Below are 13,096 nucleotides of genomic sequence, written 5' to 3' on the forward strand. Positions count from 1 at the left end.
AGGCATGCCAAAGAATGATCAAACTGCTGTACAACTGTACTTATTTCACACACTGGCAAGGTAATGCTCAAAATCCTTCAAGTTAGGCTTCAACAGTACATGAATTGAGAATTTCCAGATATTCAAGCTGGATTTAGTAAGGGCAGAAGAACCAGAGATCAAATTGCTGACATCTGTTGGATGACAGAAAAAGCAAGAGAACTCCAGAAAAACATCTACTTCTGCTTCATTGACTATGCTAAAGCCTTTGACCCTGTGGATCACAACAAACTATGGAAAATTCTTAAAGAGATGGGAATACCAGACAACCTGACCTGTCTCCTGAGAAGCCTGTATGCAGCTCTAAAAAGCAACAGTTAGACATGGAACAACAGACTGGTTCAAAATTGGGAAGAGTATGTTAAGGTTGTACATTGTCACTCTGCTTATTTAACTTATATGCAGAGTACATCATGTGAAATGCCAGGCTGGATGAAGCACAAGCTGAAATCAAGATTGCCAGGAGAAATATCAGTAATCTCAGATATGCAGATGACACCACCCTAATGGCAGAAAGTGAAGAAGAACTAAAGAGCCTCTTGATGAAAGTGAAAGAGGAGAGTGAAAAAACTGGCTTAAAACTCAACATTCAAAAAATGCAGATCATGGAATCTGGTCTCATCACTTCATGGCAAATAGGTGGGGAAACAATGGAAAAGAGTGATTGACTTTATTTTCTTGGGCTCCAAAATCACAGCGGATGATGACTGCAGCCATGAAATTAAAAGATGCTTCTCGGGAAAAAAGAGCTATGACAAACCTAAACTGTATTAAAAAGCAGAGACATCACTTTGTTGACAAATGCCCATATAGTCAAAGCTATGGCTTTTCCAGTTGTCATATTTGAATGTGAGAGTTGAGCCATATAGAAGGCTGAGTGCTGAAGAAGTGATGCCTTCAAACTGTGATGCTGGAGAAGACTCTTGAGAGTCCCTTGGACAGCAGGGAGATCAAACCAGTCAATCCTAAAGGAAATAATCCTGAATATTCATTGGAAGGACTGATGCTGAAGCTGAAGCTCTAATACCTAGGCCACCTACTGGGAAGAGTTGACTTATTGGAAAAGACCCTGATGCTGGGAAAGACTGAGGGAATGAGGAGAAGAGGGCAACAGAAGATGAGATGGTTGGATGGCATCACCAACTCAATGGACATGAGTTTGTGCAAACTCCGGGAAATAGTGAAGGACAGGGAAGTCTGGTGTGCTGCAGTCCATGGGGTTGCAAAGAGTCAGACATTACTTAGCAACTGAACAACAAGAGAAGTGTAAAATGGTATCACACTATGATTTTACTTTGAATTTCCCTTGTCATTAATGAGATGGGGCTCTTTCTTTTTCTGCAACTATACAATTCATATTATTTGTCCATTTTTCTTGGATTATCTTTTTTATTGACTTTTAGGAATCAAAAATACAAATTTTTATAAAGAATTATTTGTTACTTACAGGAATTATAAATATCTTCTTTCAGTTTGCAGCTCATATTTTAACTTTGTTTATTGTTTCTTTGTTGGTACAGAAGTGTAATATTTCAATATAGTCACATTTTAGAACCTCTTCTTTTTGGTATATACCCTTTGAAACATAGTTCCCTATGCTTAAGTGTCCTCTGTTTTCTACTCAAAATTTTAAACTTTCCTTTTAATATGGAGGCCTTAATTCTATCTGGAATTTGCTTGTATATGTAGTGTGAGGTAGGGATAATTTTTTTTTCACAGTCAATTATCCCAGCACTTGAATAGTTCTTTCTGTCTCTGCACATTTGTATTGTCATTTCTGTTATGATCCAAGTTTCCATTTTCTGATTTCTTGGACCAGTCTGTCAATCTGTCCCTACTTACATAAATATCAAACTCTTTCATTACTTCCATAAAAAGCAGTTTTTACTGATACCTGAAATAACATCATTCTTTGGGAGAGATGTGAACATCTCCAAGAAGGATAATGCTCTGAATCAATGACAATATTACATGTATATCTTGCTTGGATTCCTTCCAATCAGTCAATCTATTGAGAGAAGCTCAGTAGATTGAGCTTCTCTATTACTCTAATTTTTTCCAGGAGTGGCCCTGAACAGAAATAGAAATACATTTGCCTAGAAATATGGCATTTCAATATAAAAATGTGCCACAACTTTCTCTACTCTTATCATAAAAGAATAACCAGAATCATAACTTACACTTATTGACACATGAATAACCACTTAATGTTAATTACGTTATTAAATCCCACAATATGGGTAATTTCCTTGAAATATAGATGAGAAAACTGAAACTCACAGAAGGGAAGGGACTTGTCCAAGGTCATAGAGACAGTAACAAAACTCAGCTTGTTACATTCCTAGCTACTAGATTATACTGCCCTCCATATTGTAGAATTACCACACTACAGTGGGATTAAGTACTTTTGAGGGGAGAGAGTGAATCTTATTTTACCATTACGTCCTCAACCCAAGCACTGTGTTAGTCACACACAATAGACTCTCAATCAATATTTGTAGACCAGAATGAATAAATGCATGCTGGCTGTGGGGTCTGTGGTTTCTGAGTCATGAAAGGCCTAAGCGGTTTACTTACTAGGTTGGTGGGGAAGAATCTTCACCTTACTTCCTCTGAAAGCCACGCCAAGTCTCTTTTCTATTTACCCTCAGATGTTGAGCTAGGTTATGAACACACAACAATGTACTTTCTGTATAGAATATCAGAAATCAACAAATAGAATTGGGGATGGGGACACACAAAAGCCAGTGCCTGCTACACTTCCAGCTTGAGCATTTTCCAGAGGGCATTTCCAACCTCTAGAAATAATCTTCCCATTTCCCAGATATTTCAGCATCGTTTGCTCTGGGTCTCATCAGAGACAATACAACTTTGCCTTCTCATGAGGTTGTGTGCTAAATCTGAAAAGCAGTGTGCAGCTCAGCCCCATAGAGACGGCGGCAGTGGGGATTCCCGGCCAGCACAGAGGCCCCTGCTGCTGAGTGGAGTTCCCCAACATGAGAAGTGAGTGGGCCACAGAACTCACTGGTCTCTGGGGGACTATCAGCACCATGACATCTCCCCTAAAAATTGTGGGTTTTTTTTTTGGAGGGGGGTGTCTGCAAGGTGGGGGTTATAGTATGTCAGGAAATGGTTTTGGAAGGCTTGAGTCTCTCCCTAGACTCTGCAGAATTAAATGGATTGACCAATGATGGTTTCATAGCAGGTAGGCTTCTATCTCCTCTCTCCTTGGATGAATCAGTTTACCATTTCTAAACTGAGCTCAAGCTCAACTTCAGAACCTACTCAGGCCCTACACCATGGCCTTGTTTCAACTATAAGCATTTAAGAAGCTTTCCATCTGAAATAGAAAGTGCCTCAGCATTAACCTCTTTGAGTGAGGAACTCATAGCTGCTGTTGTGCTCATTTACTTAGATTCTGGCATCGATTCACAATTCCCTGGAAGCTCTGTGCTTTTTCATGGCCTGCCTACCTTAGAGCTCCTGCATCAGCCCATCAGTCTGGACCTGGCCAAACAGGTGCCACACTCCTTGCCAAGGGTTGCTGCCTCATCTCCCCAAGCGCCACTATCTTGAGCATCCACATGACTTGATATGCAATCCCACAGCCTAAAGAAGATCCCTTACTTTTAGAAATCCATTCATCCTTTTGACAAATATTTCCTGTCTACTTACTATGTTCTAGACATTCTTCTAGGCATTGGGATACAATATTAAACAGATAAAAGTCCCTGTCTCAAAGACTTACATTCCAGAAAAAAAAACAGAGAAAATATTCACATAAAAAACAATATAATAGCCAGTAGTAATGAACAACAACAACAAAAAATAAAGTTAGAAAATGAGGAGTAACATGGGGAGGGGGTGTCACTTCAGATAAAGGGTCCAAGTAAGAAAGTAACATTTGAAGGAGACCTAGATGAATGAAGGAGAAAGCCTCATGAATATCTATGGGGAGAATATACCTGGCAAAGGGGCCATGGTGGAAATGAGCTTGATAAGACAGAGGAACAGAAAGTAAGCCAGGGTGACTTGAAGAGCAGGAGAGGGGAAGAGTAGCAGGAAATAAGGCCAAAGAGACAGGCAGGGGCCAAAGCATACACTATGTGGATAGCTGAGGCCATGGTAAAGCATTCTGATCTTACTCCAAGTGTGTTGCAAAACCAGTGAGGATTTTAAGCAGATGAGTGATATTTTTATGTTTTTAAAATCTGCATGGAGAACAGACTGAAGGGAGAAACAGTGAGAGCAAGAAGCCAGATGGGACTCTACGACAGCAGACAAGGTAAGAGACAGCAGAGGGTAGACTGGAGTGGTGACAGTGCGAGTGATAAAAAGTGGTCATATCAGCATATACTCTGTCAGATCTTACTGACAGGTTGCATGGGGAAAGAGAAGAGTCAAGGATGTCTCCAAGGGCTTCACTCAGACTTAACCTAGTTTGGAAGTGTGAAATGAGAAAACAAGCATATGAAGATTTGTCCCTTATCAGCCACTTTTTGAGTGGGCCATTAGTCCCTTGGGCCATTAGACCCCAGCTGAATTCCCCAAACTATCCACTGGCATCTAAGCCAAATTACAGACGTAATCACAGGAAAAATGAAAAGTTTCATGCAAATATACCTTCCATGCATAAACTAACCCAGTGACAGTAAACTCCCAGGAGGCAAATACTAGGGATTCTGAAGTCAGTCTAAGGCCCCTGAACATCCAGAAATTAGACTTTTATTATGGATTAAAGTGGGGAAAGACCCTTGCTAGGCCTGGAAAATGAGCAGCACAGACATCACCTCCCCCTACGAAGCCTACAAGCCCATTGCTAATCAACAGTGCCATCCTTATTCATTAAGACTGAATGCCACCTCACACTCCTTATCAACATGACATTTCACGCAGCCACTATCAATTAATTTGTCAGCCTGACAGATGATTGCCATTCTGGCTTCTGATTTATCATACCAGTTTAGTTCTTTAAGATCAGACACATCTTTAGGTATCCTTTGACAATCTGGGACATCTGGGACAGTTTTCAGCCACATTATGAATGAAGGAGAAAAGGAAGGATATTTATTAAGCTTTGACCTAAACACGTTACACAGACTGTGTTGTCATTTTCAGCAGAGTTCATCCTTTGATGACAGTGTTAACTACACCCAGCACACTCAGGCATCCAGAGCTCCCTGGTCATCTAATTTACCTCTGTGCTGCCCAGAGCAGGTCTGCTATTCCTGAGTGACCCTGTATGCCTCACACCTTAGCTTACCTCTTTCCCAACCAGGACTCCCATTACTCCATTCTCCCTGCACTAGAGGATACTAGATGGACACAGATTAAACCATATACATTTAATCCTGACAAGACATCATCTCCTTTCCCACAAAATGATGCCTTAACCCAGCAAAATGGAGCACTCCGTAATACCCTTAAGGTTATCGTGCTAATAATGGTGATTTCTGGAATTGTGACAGAACTTCTGGGTAGAAAGGTATTTCAGGATCTGAGGGACATGAGGGGGGAAAGGGGTTTTAGCACTTTTACGAGCATGATACTGAAAAGGCAGAAGTCCACGTGAGTCCCCAGTGTATCATCCCATGCCAAAAAAACTCAATCCAAAATAAAGGAAGGGAATTCTGTAAAGAACCATTTTTAACAATCTTTGGGGCAGAAGAAAATTATCCTGATTCTTCCAAAACTCTTATACTAATTCTGCACTCAAATTCTAGGTATTATTTGGAATTGATTTCGTCCACACCAAACTACAGGATAAAGAAGCTCAGAAGGGAAATTTCTTAACCGTATATAGTACTCTGACCACATCCTGCCCAGAAAGGAGGAGCTGAGTTGTGGGTCACTGTCCAAGGCATCTAAATGCACAGGCCTTCTTGGTTGTTTATTTTATTTGGGGCCTGTACACTTGGACTTTTGAGAAAATTCTATCACCATTATCAAGATAATCTTTCTTACACTTTAGAGAGTTTAACTAACCCCACCCACACAAATAGAATGACTCACCCCAGAGAGGTCTGAGTTGGTGTCTGGTATGGAAGTGAGATTAAACAACTGCTTTAAAGAGCAATGTCCTAAATTATCCCTATAGCAATTGTCTCTAAGAAGAAAGCCCCAGAGAGAGGGCATCCAGATACTATTTCACAGATACACAAGACAAAGTCCCAGCAAAAAATAATGGCACACTCAAATTGTGTAATATGAGGAGAGTTTATGATAAAGAGACTCTTTTCAGAGGAGTGGTCAAGGTGTGAGGAAACAAGTAATAGAGTAACCTCTGGGGCTAGCAATGGCTAGACACCCCTGACTCTCCCTAGGCCTGAAGAGGCAATGGGAAGGAGCTGTTTCCAAGAAGAGAGATAATTGTGAGGAGAGGGTCCCTAACAGGAGGCACAAGCTATGATTCATAGTATGGGGACCCAGATAATCCACACTGTCCCCACAGGAAGGCAGTTAGGGGAATAAATACTCCAATATCACTCTTATCTGATTGCCAGATCTCCTGCTGATGCCTCCAAATGGCCCATTACAACAGGAAGCCCAGAGCAAGGAGGTAGTCCACAGATCAGCCTCCCAGGGCACAGAGCTAGCAGGAGAAGGCTGAACCCTGAATCTAAAAGGGAATAATCAGAAGATATGCAGCAGATATGCTATCATTTTAATACATAACTTTTTTTTTCTTTCCAGATTACCCAAGTATTTCCTTAAAAGAATGTGTCTAAATCCAGGGTAAGAAATGGTTTTTACTTCATATGCCATTTCCAGTCAATGGGTCATACCTTCCTCCACTGTCTAGTTGAGGATTGGAAGGTCCCACTGGGTTCAGCAGGACTAAATGTCGTGTTGGTGAGTAATGTCTACCAGGGACACTGGAAGGGCAAGGTGCAGAGAAGTCCTCATGTTAATATGAGCCAAAGTAAAAGAGGGCTTCCCTGGTGGCTCAGATGGTAAAGAATCTGCCTGCAATGCAGGAGACCTGATTTTGATCCCTGGGTCAGGAAGATCCCCTGGAGAAGGAAATGGCTACCCACACCAGTATTCTTGCCTGGAGAATTCCATGGATAGAGGAGCCTGGAGGGCTATAATCCAAGGGGCTGCAAAGAGTCAGACATGACTGAGCAACACATACACACACACACACAGGAAAATGAGAAATTGAGATAATTATCCAGATAATCTGGTTTAAAATAAATTTATCCAAAATATTTCCTGTAAGTGTATGTTTATGTATTTACATATATAAATTCGATCTATTGGCTTTCTCCAGTCAAGAAATATTTTTATGAGTATTGCATACACTGTATCATATCAGGTTCTAAAACCATGAACAGTTGATAATTCTGATTTTATTCTATTTTTATGGCTTTTATGTTGACATGTTCAAATGGCATCAGTGATCTTACGAAATGACTTGCTCCTTTTATGTTTACTCTCTAGATGTACACAGTAAAATATGGTAGTCATGAGCCATGTATAGCCACTTAAATTTAATTTAAATTTTTAAAACAATTTTAAAACAAATTCTAAAACAATTTTAAAACAAAAATTCAGCTCCTTAGTCATATTTGCTACATTTCATCTACTTAATAAGCACATACTGGAGAGCACAAATACAAACTTGTTCTACCACTACAGAAAGTTTTATTGGAAGGTACTGATTCAAATCAGAAGGCTAATTTTTGGACACAATGAAAATGATGGGTCTATGAGTAGTACTTAGGCATTTCAATAATCCCATTATATAGGGCAACAAGCTAAATGCTTTAAAAACATTACCTCATTTAATTGCTTTTGTTTGTTCATCCTTTGCTGTGAGATCACTTAAGATCTTCTCTCAGGAAATTTCAAGTATACAATATGATGTTATTGTCTATAGTCATCATTCTGTGACTTAAGAATGGTGAGACCACTTAAGATCTGTTCTCAGGAAATTTCAAGTATACAATATGATGTTATTGTCTATAGTCACCATTCTGTACATTAGATGTATTTAGATCCTTAGAACTTCCATCTTATAACTGAAAGTTCACACCTTTGAACTACATCTCTCTATCTTCCCCTCTAATAGCCCCTGGCAGTCACCATTCTATTCTCTGTTTCTATGAGATTGGTTTTTTTCTTCTTCTTTTTTCTAGATTCTACATATAAGTGATACCATACAGTACTTGTCGTTATCTGATTTATTTCACTGAACAGAATGCTCTCCAGATTTATCCATATTGTTGCAAATGGCAGGATTTCCTTCTTTTATGGCCAAGTAATATTCCATTACATATACTGGAATATATGTATCCAATAATATCCATTATATATGTGTGTGAATACATATGACATCTTTTCTATCCATTCTTCTGTTGAATTCATAAATTGTTTCTATATCTTGGCTACTGTGAATAATAGTGCAATGAACGTGGAAGTCCCTGATCCCTTCCCTCAAAAGAAGGATAATCAGTTAAAATACAGGATGTCCAATTAAATTTGAATTTCAGATAAGCAAGAGACAATTTTAATATAACTTTCAAATGTACTTCATGCAAGGATTCAAATATTATATGGGACATCATATACTAAAAAAGCATTTCTTTATCTAAAATTCAAATTTAACTGGATATTATATATTTAACTTGTTAAATCTGAAAACCCTTTGTCCAAAGGACTCATCCTTTAGTTGATAATACAAGATGTGACCACATGGGCCATTAGGGCTACCAGGAAGACCATACTAAGAATACAAGAGTGGTACAGTTTAGGGAGTACTAGGGGAGATGCTGGTGACACAGGCCTGGAAAAACTCTCCCCCTTGGCTTCTCTCTGGCTACCCCAATTTACACAAGCATGGTGTAACTGAAAGCGCCCTGGATTTGAAAGAGAAGATCTGGACTTACTTCCAGGAAGTCACTAAGCTTCTCTGAGTACCATTTTCCTTTCCCATAACTGAAAAACTCAGAATTGACTTAAAAAACAAAAAAAGGAGGAGTCCTTATGTACTTGGGAATTCATATGAAACACACTCTGAGAAAAATTGGAATCTTCCTGTAGAAGATTCATCTACTGTCCTACCCTTCTCTGCTTCCCATTGATGACAGACACTGGACTTTAGGCATGAGTCAAAAATTAATATGCCTCATCCCTCAGAATCTTCTTTATCCAGGGTCAGCAAGCTTCTTCTGAAAAGGGCCCCACAATAAATATTTTAGGCTTAGCAGGCTGTCTACTTTACAAATTATAAACTATTTTAGGCTTTCCAAGTTTTTGTTATAACCACTCAACTCTTCCATTATAGCCTAAAAGCAGCCAAGGATGATAGATAAACAAACAAGTGTGGCTGTGTTCCAATGCAACTGTACCATGGACACGAAAGTAGAATTTCATATAACTTTCATGTGCTATGAAATACTATTTTCTTTCTGATTTTAAAAAATCTTATAAAATGCAAATAACCACTTTTAGCTCTCAGGTCAGGCCACAAGACAACAGACAGTGGGCCAGATCTGACTCTTGGCTGGGGTTTGCCCAGCCCACTTCTATGTAACTGAATTATTAATCCTGATAAACATTTCACCCTGGAGGCATGGTCCATCTTCTAGTATTTGTGCCCTAGAGCTGAGCTGGGAAACAGTGGATCTGAGATCTTATCCAGCCCCAGTCTTTGCTGTTAACTTGCAGTGTGAATCCAGAGAAATTATGTCACTACTTCCTATCTTATCTTTCATGTTTTTTTCAAAAAGAAAAAAAACCACAACAAAAAACAGGGTAAGGGAGCATTATATTTAGCAAGCTGCTAAATAAAGTCATTGGGAAATGACAAATGAGGTAAATAAGGACAGACACTTAGCAGGCTTGGTCCAACAGTTGAGTAATATTGAAAATATATGGCAAGGGAAATAGAGAAATCAAATTGCTTTCCTTTTAAATTTTCCACCACGATGTTTTTACTTCATGGAATGCAGAGCAAGGTGTGAGATCATTTTTCCCTCACACACAACTCACTTTCATGGAGTTTGTAAAAAAAAGGAGAAGTTTCTCTCAACAGAGAAACCTCCATGTCTGACTGAGCCAGAAAAAAGCATTTTCTCACGAAAGCCATTTCTGTCCCTCCCCTGCTATTCCCATCTCTCCCCACACTTCTGCCCACCCCCATCCCAGCTACTCTGAGTATATCCCACTTTTCTGAGTTATAGAGAGTCCCCACCCTGAGTTTTTGCTCCTGCAGGATTGTGGCTAAGCCAGGAATTCAACACAAACACATTACTTAGAAAGCATTGTTGTTGGATAAAATGAGATCAGAAACAGAAAAAAAAAATTTTTTTAATTCTTAAAGTACAACGTGCCAGGTAAGCAGTGATACAGAAAGCCCAAGTATAGAGAAGTAAGTGCTTGTTTCAATAAACTGGGAATTTTTTGCCGGTGAGACATAACAGTCAACTTTAAGTGACAATCCTAGGGAGTTTAGAAAAAAGGGCCCTCCAGGTGACATGAGGGGAAAAGATCAGGATTTTATAGAAGTAGAAAGCATCCACCAGAATGCAATGATAATTAGAGATAATTACAGTCAAGTACAAGGGTGCCAGAATCCGAGTATCTACCCAGCAAATATAGTTGAACCTCACTTTTAATCACTTCAAACATGCCATTTTTATTTCTTGGCTGGTGAATCTTTCACAGACAAAAGACAGTCAGTGTTTCTACAGAGCATTGTAGTTCAACAAAGGTCAAGGAAAGTAAGAGGTGCACCTGCCTTAGAGCCTCCCATGCCTTCTCAGATCCTTAAGTCAGTGTCTTAAGAAGAGCAGTGCAGAGCACAAAAGGGACCAGCAGACCTGGTCTTGCCCCTTTTAAGCCAAGTAAATGTCAGGACATGAACTTGACTGACCCCAGTTCCTCTACGTGTAGAAAGGGGATCATGCTCTGTTCTACCTAACACACAGCTCAAACAGCATGACACATTAAAAGGGCTTTGAAAACTATAAAAAGTAAAGTGCTTTCTATGATTATTATCATTATTAAAGAAGGAATAGTTTGGGTCAATTGCTAAGCTATTGAACAACTGCTTCAGTTAACTGAACAGATGATTTTAAGGGTTAATAAGCACATGTCTCAGTCATCACTTAGGCCTAATGAGTCAGCACTCAAGAGCACGAGGCCCAGATCATGGGCTGCATGGGACCAGCTCATCTGACTTGAACAGCAAGAGCTTCCAAGTTAAAGAAACCTGGAATCGAATCCCTTTTCTACCCCTTAATTCACTAGGAAAGTCTCTTATCTTGTCCAAGTCTCATGTTCTCCAGTCCTAAAATTGGGACTTTAATACTATCTTGAAGTGTTGCTGTGAAACCTAGAAATAACATAAATAATCTCTGGTATGTAAGAGGTTTTTCATAAATAGTTATAAGTACTGTAGGGACTTCTCTGGTGGTCCAGTGGTTAAGACTTCCCACTCCCAATGCAGGGGGCTCAGGTTTGATCCCTGGTCAGGGAATTAGATCCTACATGCTGCAACATAAATAGGGATAAGTACTATAAAGGGAAGAGACAATAGCTTTAACCCTTTCCAGCTATTTTGCAAATGCATGTGGAGTTTGCATATGTGAAGAGTATGCTCAAATCTATCTTATTTCTTAAAGAAAAAAAAAAGTCAAAAAGGAATGGCCCATTGATGATGGTGAGGTGAGGTGAAGTGAAGTGAAGGTTGCTCAGTCGCGTCTGACTCTTTGTGACCCCATAGACTGTATAGTCCATAGAATTCTCCAGGCCTGAATACTAGAGTGGGTAGCCTTCTCTTCTCCAGAGGATCTTCCCAACCCAGGGATCAAACCCAGGTCTCAGCATTGCAGGCGGATTCTTTACCAGCTGAGCCACAGGGGAAGCCCAAGAATACTGGAGTGGGTAGCCTTCCCTTCTCCAGAGGATCTTCCCGACCCAGGAATGGAACTGGGTTCTCCTGCATTGCAGGCGGATTCTTTACTAACTGAGCTATGAGGGATGGTATTTGCACCTAAAGTGAGCACATTATAAACTGACTTCTTTCAGTTATATTTCTTATTATAATATAGTCCCTGAGATACACCAAAGAAAAATTTGGTAATTTGACCTAAACTGGCGATAAGGCTGCCCCATGCTCAGAAATGCCAATCCTCCCCAGGCCCCAACCCTGCCCCTTCTCGACCATAGTGAATCCTCCCCAAACTTCTGCCTCACTTTGCCCATACACGCAACCCAACACACTAGCCAAACTGGACATCTCACTACTTCCCAAAGTCACCCTCTGTCTGGAAAGCCTAACACTGTACTAAATCAGATATCCCAGAAACAATGAGACACTGAGCTTTGTGTGAGGGCGACATTTGGGGAGCTCTCAGGAAGACTGTGAGAAGGCGAGGGTGCAGGATGAGCAAAGGGAGAAGTTAAACCATGATGAAGTTCCACTGCTGAGGTCTCAGATGATCCCATGTGACACTCTAGAGTGCCGATGGCCCTTCAGGGATGTCGTAATTGTATCCAGGGGCTGTGCACTCTATCCCACATTGACCAGTCACTGCAGGTGTGACTCCCTCAGGCAGGTGGCATAACCTTTAGCAAAGGGCAATTCTCAGAGAGGGACACTGAGATCTGTCAGTAGTCAACCTCCCCCACAACTGGGCAATGTGGATATTCTGTTGGAAGGGCTTCTCCACTTCATCCACTACCCCAATTTCCAAACTAATGCCCAGTCCTCAAGGCTCATACTCACCACTGGCCCACCATGAAGTCCATGGTGGACTGACCCTATATTCTCTCTTTTCATACTTGAGATACAGCCACCACAGCTATAAGATACTTCCAGGTGTCTCTTCCATTACCACTGAGTTCAAAGGTCACAAAGATCAAAACATACTTGGTACTACTCAAAATTTCAGTGAAAGTAGAGAATAAGAGAGTTATACCCCTTAAACACATGCAGTGATGTGTGTCCTTCTTAGAGTTAAATTTCCAAGATCTCAGCACATTTAGGCACACTTAATTCTCTCTAGTCTGGTTCCTCATTTTGTTTATAGGAAAAAATATTTCATTC

General features: G+C 40.3%; 1 long non-coding RNA gene across 1 annotated transcript in view; it reads left to right on the forward strand.

Moving 5' to 3' along the window:
- Nucleotides 1-4,258: 4,258 nt before the first annotated feature.
- LOC136158093 (uncharacterized) overlaps nt 4,259-13,096 on the forward strand; it is a 31,581-nt gene continuing 22,743 nt past the window's right edge. The window contains exons 1-2 of the long non-coding RNA XR_010661319.1: nt 4,259-4,324; nt 6,733-6,774. This is a non-coding gene — a long non-coding RNA (uncharacterized lncRNA). The remainder of the gene's footprint in view (nt 4,325-6,732; nt 6,775-13,096) is intronic.

This window comes from Muntiacus reevesi, chromosome 2 (assembly GCF_963930625.1).
Source record: "Muntiacus reevesi chromosome 2, mMunRee1.1, whole genome shotgun sequence".
NCBI lineage: Eukaryota > Metazoa > Chordata > Mammalia > Artiodactyla > Cervidae > Muntiacus > Muntiacus reevesi.